The 8,057-nt window shown below is 41.6% G+C and overlaps 1 non-coding gene across 1 annotated transcript; it reads left to right on the top strand.

Moving 5' to 3' along the window:
- The first annotated feature begins 2,200 nt into the window (after positions 1-2,200).
- LOC148548416 (small nucleolar RNA R71) lies at positions 2,201-2,304 on the top strand. The gene has a single exon (XR_015898340.1). It is a non-coding gene; the product is annotated as a small nucleolar RNA R71 (small nucleolar RNA).
- Positions 2,305-8,057: the final 5,753 nt, after the last annotated feature.

Genomic DNA, 8,057 nt, shown 5'->3' with positions numbered 1-8,057 from the left:
AAAAGAGTAAGGATATTAAAAACATGGGTTGCCTCCCATGAAGCGCTTCTTTAACGTCACTAGCTTGACGGTTGTCCCTTGTTAGGGTGGATTGTAGTGCTTGACGTTTTCTCCTCTCACTATGCAAACGTCCCCACTTGATTCCTTCATGACCTCTAAATGTTCCATAGAAAGAACTTTCCTGATTGTGAATACTTGAGGGAGCTAGGAAGGAATGGTTTTGAGGTCAGGTGGGATTGGCAGATAATGACTTGATATCACTTTATCTCCCGGAGAGAAACCTTCAGTGGGAATTTTCTTGTTTCTCCACCCTCTTGGCAATTTCTTTACAATGCTTCCCTTTCTCTTGAAGCTTTCTTCATTGACCCTTATGCCGGGAGGATCCTTCTGATCTGTTTCTATTGATTCTTGTGGCTTTAACTCTTGCAATTCTTGTTTGCTTTCCAAGGACTGTTTCAGAGTTTCAGCTGCCGGATTGCTTTCCTCCAGACACAGATGGCTACTCTCATCCTTAGGCTTTTCATGTTCTGGTTCAGGCTCAGATGCAGGTTTGAAAACATTGAAAATGAGCTGTTCATCATGTATTCTCAAAATTAGCTCTCCTTGTTCTACATCTATGAGTGCTCTAGCAGTGGCTAGAAATGGCCTTCCCAGAATGATAGGGTGTAGGTAGCTTTCCTCCATGTCCAAAATGACAAAGTCTGTGGGGAAGTAATAATCTCCCACTTTCACCAGCACATTCTCAACTACCCCTTCAGCTTGCTTCTGAGTTTTGTCAGCCAGTTGTATGATTACATCAGTGGATCTCACCTCATTCAGTTGTAGCCTCTTCATAAGAGTTAGAGGCATCACATTTATGCTAGCTCCTAGATCACAGAATCCTCTGTCAATTTTTGTTTCTCCTATGATGCAAGGAATATGAAAGCTTCCTGGGTCTGTTTTCTTAGAGACTGTGTCCTTCTTGATGAGGGCACTGCATTCTTTGTTCATTGTTACCATTTGTCCTCCCTTCAAAACTCTTTTCTTGCTCAACAATTCCTTTAAATACGTGATGTGTGTAGGCATTTGATGGAGAATCTCAAGAAAGGGAATATTGATATGGAGAGACTTAAATGTCTCTAAAAACCTTGAATAGGTTTTCCCTTTTTCACCTCCTCCTAACCTCTGAGGAAATGGTGCTTTTGGTTGGTATGTTTCCATCGTGCCTTTTTGCAGTTCCTTGGCTTGCTCAGTTTCACTTTCCTGCTTAGCTTCCTCCACACCTTCCTTCAAGATTTCTGGCTCCTGTTCTGAGGTCCTGATTCCTTCTTCTTCTGAGACTTCCTTCAATATGGTGATGGCCTTGCATTCTTCCCATCTCACTCTCTTTTGTTCCCCTTTAGGATTCTTTTCTGTGTCACTAGGGAACACTGCAGTTGATTTGGGGGCCTGTTGAGATAGCTCTCCTACTTGAGACTCCATCCTCTTGAGTTTTTCACCATGGTTTCTTAAGGTAGCTCTCACATCATCCCTGAAGCTTTTCAATTCGGTTATGTCTTGACTCATGGTTGCCATCATTCCTTCTATCCGGTTTAATTGATCTTGAAATTGTTGGTTCGGATTAGGTTGGGTAGGTTGATTATTTTGGCCATGATATGATGGTTGGGAGTAAGTGTTTTGTGTGGCTTGGTATGATCTTTGGTTGGAGTTTTGGTATGTGGAATTGTTATGTTGGTTGTGGTTGTAAGGTTTGTGGTTTTGTGGTTGGGTTTGTTGGTTCCCCCACCCAAAGTTTGGGTGATTTTTCCATCCTGAGTTGTAAGTGTTGGAATGTGGATCATATGATTGCCTTTGTTGGTTTCCCACATAGTTGGCCTCTTCCCAATCACCTCCTTCAATGCTTACTTCCTCTTGATCTTGTGTGTGTATTGCAGCCACTTGCTTTGTTTCTAATTGCCTGGTAAGCTCTGCTAGTTGCTTGGCAAACACCTTGTTTTGGGCTAGAATTGTATCAACATGGTTCAGCTCCATGACTCCCTTAGTGTTGTGCCTCTCTGATGCATAGTAGTACTCATTCTCAGCCACTGTCTCAATCACTTCAATGGCTTCTTCCACAGTCTTTTTCCTGTTCAATGAACCTCCTGATGAATGGTCTACAGCCTTCCTTGATTCATAAGAGAGTCCATCATAGAAAATATGCAATTGCACCCAATCATGGAACATGTCTGGTGGGCATTTCCTTGTCAAATCCTTGAATCTCTCCCATGCCTCGTAGAGAGTTTCACCATCTTGTTGTCTAAAAGTCTGAACCTCAGATCGAAGCCTATTGACCTTTTGTGGGGGGTAGAAACGTGCCAGAAACTTGCTTTCCACCTCATCCCATGTTGTTAGACTCCCCCTTGGGAATGATTCCAGCCACTTAGCTGCTTTGTCCCTAAGTGAAAATGGGAACAAAAGCAGTTTATAGGCATCTTCCTGGACTCCATTGGACTTCACAGTGTCACAAATTCTCAGAAATTTTGTGAGATGTTGGTTGGGATCTTCATTAGCACTCCCACCAAATGAACAATGATTCTCCACAAGTGATATTAGCTGTGGTTTGAGTTCAAAATTGTTGGCCTGAATGGGTGGTTTCTGAATGCTGCTACCACAATTCCCAGAGGTTGGGTTTATGTATGAACTAAGAACCCTCCTCTCAGGAATGGCATTGTTTCCATCAGCTCTCTCATGGTTGTGAACTTCTCTATCCATATTGAGATCTAAAGCTTCCTCAAAATTGTCCTCAGATTCTCCTTCAGATTCCTCTTCTCCCAGTACTCTCTTCCCTCTTGCTTCCCTTCTCAGTCTATGAAGGGTCCTCTCTGGTTCGGTATATGGAGGAGTTGATGTCTCTCCTCTCCTACTTGTCATACAAGAACACAGCACAGGCAACAAACAAGTGAAATACTCTTGGTTAATGGAAGAGTATGGTTAGAGCAATTGAGGAATTAATTCAAACAGTTAGTGAGTCAGTGAGTTAGTTGCTTGAATTTAAAGGCATAAAGAAAGAAAGCATGTAACAGAGTGCAGAAATTGAAATTCAACAAGTAACATGTACTGAATTAATCAAAACAAAAAAAAAATTCTCAATCTAGTTAACTTCCAATTTGAGAATTGTCAATCGAAAACCAATCCCCGGCAACGGCGCCATAAACTTGATGCGCATAAACTAGTTATGCTACGATTTAGGAAATTGCACGATCGGCAAAATTCCTTCCGGCAAGTGCACCGGTTATCGTCAAGTAAAAACTCACAATAGAGTGAGGTCGAATCCCACAAGGATTGGTTGAGTGAGCAATTCGGATTAGAAGTGTGTTCTAGTTGAGCGGAATCAAGATTTAGATGAGAATTGCGGAATGTAAAATTGGCGGGAAAAGTAAATGACAAGAAATTGAAATGGCGGAATCTTAAATTGCATGAATTAAAGAGCAGAAGCTAAATTGCTGAAATTAAAAGGGAATGGGGGTGATTGCATGAATTGAGTTGCAGAATGTAAAGAGAAAGTGGAAATCAGAAATGGGGAATTCATTGGGTGTTAGGAGATATTGAGATCTCCGAATCAAAACATGTTTATCTCTTCCTCAACCAATGCGTTCATTGAATTTTGCTTGGCAATCTTATATGATTGGATCCCAATCCCTTGGCTCACCAATTCTCTCTAAAAACAAACAAATTCCCAATCCCTTGGTTTAAATGTTCATAAGAAGAGATGATGCTCGATCACTGATTATACCACACAGTTTCATGAACCACAATTTGGTAGGATTACATGTCACAATATCCATCCAAACCCTAATCCAATTCACTGTGAGAAAGCTTCTCTAGCATGAATCCTCCATTCCTTTCCCAAGGTTCCGAAGGATTCCAATTATGGGTAGTTTCTTTCCCAAGACAACTACCCAATGGAATTAGATCGAGAAGCTTTCTAACAAAATTCAAGAGAAAAGATTGAAGAAGAAGATAAACTATTATTGATTCATTGAATTACAATAGAGCTCCCTAACCCAATGAAAGGGGTTTAGTGAGTCATAGCTCTGAATTCAACTACAAAGATATAAAAACTAGCTAAATGAAAAGGTAAAAGTTCCAGTGCCCTCTCTAACTTAAATTCTATCCTATTTATACACTTTCTATATTGAGCTTCTGTTGTGTTTCTTGGGCTTTGAGGCTTCTCCCTGCTTTCCTTTTGCCTTGGGTTTATGATCCATAATCTTGATGAGGCTGTTGATCCAAATTCTGTAACATTCATTGAGCCAACTTAGTGATAATCAAATAATGACACATGACTCAATAAATTGAAATTTCAGACTCATCAATCCTTCAGGCCCAATCCCATAAACCATGATATTCAATTGGGTTTCATACCAGAGTAAGTTTAAGTTAATGTTTGTGCTCAAATACTAACTTAAACCGCAATATTTTTGGCCCAGAAACCTTTTCCAAGAGTGGCGTTTAAGTTGCAGTTTAAGCTTAAACTGCAGCTTAAACGCCAGACACTTCCAGTGATGCCTTTTGTGGAAGCACGTTTAAGCTTCAGTTTAAGGTTAAACTGAAGCTTAAACGTGGAAATGGAAGAAGGCAGCCCTGGAGGGTAATATAGTCGAACACGTTTAAGCTTCAGTTTAAGGTTAAACTGAAGCTTAAACGTGGAAATAGAAAAGGTAGCCCTGGAGGTCGAACACGTTTAAGCTCCAGTTTAAGGTTAAACTGGAGCTTAAACGTGGAAATGGAAGAAGGCATCCTGGAGGTCGAACACGTTTAAGCTCCAGTTTAAGGTTAAACTGGAGCTTAAACGTGGAAGCTAAGAAAGGTAGCCCTGGAGGTCGAACACGTTTAAGCTCCAGTTTAAGGTTAAACTGGAGCTTAAACGTGGAAGCTTAGAAGGTAGCCCTGGAGGTGTCGAACACGTTTAAGCTCCAGTTTAAGGTTAAACTGGAGCTTAAACGTGGAAATGGAGAAAGCAACCCTGGAGGAGAAACTTGGTCGAACACGTTTAAGCTCCAGTTTAAGGTCAAACTGGAGCTTAAACGTGGAAATGGCTCCCTGGTGCCTTTCCCCTTTCTGGCGTTTAACCTCCAGTTTAAGGTTAAACTGGAGGTTAAACGTGGAACTGCCCTCCTTGGTGTCCTTCTCACTTCTGGCGTTTAACCTCCAGTTTAAGGTTAAACTGGAGGTTAAACTTCAATTCCAGCATTTCTTAGCCTTCCTGATTCTGGCGTTTAAGCTCCAGTTTAGGCTTAAACTGGAACTTAAACTCCACATGTGATATTCAAGCTTCCTTTATTGATTTTGTTGCTTCCTTGCTTAGCCTCTTCTTCCCTGAAATCATCCAAACAATTGCATCAAAGTCTTGCAAAATTTCATGAGAAATCTTCCATTCATAGCATTCAAGTAATATAACTAAAACTCATGGAATTTGCATTAAAATCATACTGTTTGGATGGTTCATTGCTTTGTTATTCATTTAACCATTCTTGGTTACTTTAAGCTCAAGAAAATGCATAAAACAACTAAAACTAACAGAAAAATGCTAGTGAAACTAGCCTAAGATGCCTTGGCATCAGTGGGCTGACCTTTCTAATAAGATAAGTTAGTTATCTTATCTTATATTATCTTATTTTGGGTGAAGTCAGCTTATCTTTAAGGGAAACGCCTTTATCTCTATAGGCTTAGATTGCCTTTGGATTTTGGTCGTGTTCCTCTATTTGGGCCCTTTATTGGGCTTTCCTGTCAATTTGGCCGACCTCTTTGAGAAGAGGTCTGATAGCCTGACCTGAAGAGGTCGGTCGCTTTGTCACTGAACATCTCGGGTCGAATAGCTCGACCCAGGGTGTGAACAGTGCCCCTGCTCGAGCTCGGTCTTTCTTTTTGAGGTCAAGTCTTAGACTTCAGTTCTTCTCTGGTGAAGCCAAACTCGAGCATTTGTCGACTTCTTTTTTTTGTAGAATTTTTGAATGTGGAACATTTTCCTCTGAAGGCGCGCGCTTTTATAGTAGCGTTTTGTTCTTGGGAACGTGCGAGGGTTTAATACCTTCATTAATTGGTTTTAATTGCCCCGTTTCCTTGGCTTTTATTTTGAAATTCACGATCAAAAAACGGTTTCTCTTCTTCGTCTTTCTTCGTAACTTCTCCCTTCACTCTCTCACTTTCTGTTTTCGCCTGCATTTTGCCTTTTCTTGTGCTGCAGCATCATTTGGCGATTCTCTGGGTGGTTCCATCTTTCAATCTCCTTTGAAGCTTCTTTCTTCATTCAGGTTGGTTTTTCTTCCTTTCTTTTCCTCGTCATTTTCCTGTCTGATTTTGAGAAAGTTTTGATTTTCCTTGGAGAAAGTTTAGATCTTTCTGCTTTTGCCGTGCCTGATTACTGTTGTAACGTGTATTCTAGGAGTTTCTTCATCTTTTGCATGAACCTTTTCGCCTTTCCTCTTTGTTTGATGCTTTTTTGCATGTTATCACCGTTTCTGTTTGTGCTTTTGATTTTGAAGCTTTGGAATGATGATTCTGTCTGATTCTGAAAAAGGTTGTATCTTCGATGATTTCCGCTTGGCATGTTTGATGTTGGCGATGCTCTTTGCTGATAGACTATAGGAAGATAGTGGCTTTGATGACTTTGTGTTTTCCTTTTTCGAAATGTTTGTTATTTGAGATCCTCTTTTCTTGTTTTGAGAAATGTCGGGACGTGAGCTGTAGATTTTTCCTAAAATCTTGCTTTGTTACTGCCTCCAAAGGATGCCCCAGGGCTTTGGTTTGAGTCTTGGGGTTTTCCTTTTCTGATTGTTCTTCTGTATCATATTAGTCAAGTTGTTTTGCCCCTCGTCCAAGATATTTTTTAGTAATCCAATCTTCTTTTCTTATTGTAAGATTAGTTGGCCTCATGTCTTCTCGCAATAACATTGTAGAGATGTCTTCTAAAGTTCTCGAGGGAATGTCCGATTGGCTGGACTCCCTTGTTTTAATATGTGTCTCTGTTGTGGATGCTGAGTTTTGTGTAGAGCTGAGGAAATGTCATAGGGTTTGTGGTGGTGGTGCCCGAGAGAGAGATTACGAGCTTGTGGCGCCCGATTCTGACGAGAGGGTTTGTTTTCCTACTTCTGTCGAGGGGGAGCGTCCCTTTTTCTACGCCTATGAATATTTTTTCAGCCAGTTGGTGTTCATACCCTGGGTCGAGCTACCCAACCTGGGATGATTGGCGACAAAGCGACCGACCTCTTCAGGTCAGACTATCCGACCTCTTCCTAAAAGAGCTCGGCCAAATCGACGGGAAAGCCCAAGGAAGGGCCCAACCCAAGGAATACGACCCAAAGGCCGTCCAAGCCTAGAGAGATAAGGGCGATTCCCTTGAAGATAAGGTGACCTCAACTCAAAGAAAAAGATAAGATAAGATAACTAACTTATCTTATCTAGAAAGGTCACTCTACAACCACTATAAATACACTGGAGCACCCAGGTATAACTCATACTCTGATTCTACAATAAACCTGCTTAATACCCGTGCTAACTTAAGCATCGGAGTCTCTTGCAGGTACCCCCCACCCTCCGGTGACCAAGGATCAGAAGTGCAGCCAGTCCAATAAGTCGGACACAACATCTCCGGCCGCCACCAGCCAGCCGGACACGTTATCTCCGACCAGTACAGAAGATCTCATCCGAGATCGGCCTACAGTTTCAGGTAACCCTCGGAACATTGGCGCCGTTGCTGGGGACCCTGGAAGTCATCCCATCATTATGGTGGACGACCATGATTCAAATCTAGAGGACAGAACACCGCACAAAAACGCAGACGCTACACCAAAAGATACTCCGAAATCTAACGGAGACAAAAACTTATCACATCTGGGTGTAATAGAAGCGCTTCAAGATCGTCTAAAGCAACTTGAAAAAGAAAGCCAGCATCAACGAGAAGTTGGCAAGAATCTACAAAGAGAGGTAAGGAGATGTCGAGAGCTAGAAGATAAAATCCTACAACTCGAAGCCGATCTCAAAGCAAAGGCTACCCGGACCACCCCTGAGGACAATTCGCGCAAAGATCAAGATCCATT

This window comes from Arachis ipaensis, chromosome B8 (genome assembly GCF_059453495.1).
Source record: "Arachis ipaensis isolate K30076 ecotype BB chromosome B8, ASM5945349v1, whole genome shotgun sequence".
NCBI classification, from domain to species: domain Eukaryota; kingdom Viridiplantae; phylum Streptophyta; class Magnoliopsida; order Fabales; family Fabaceae; genus Arachis; species Arachis ipaensis.
The sequence above is the reverse complement of the archived record's forward strand: the minus strand, read 5'-3'. Positions and strand labels throughout refer to the sequence as shown.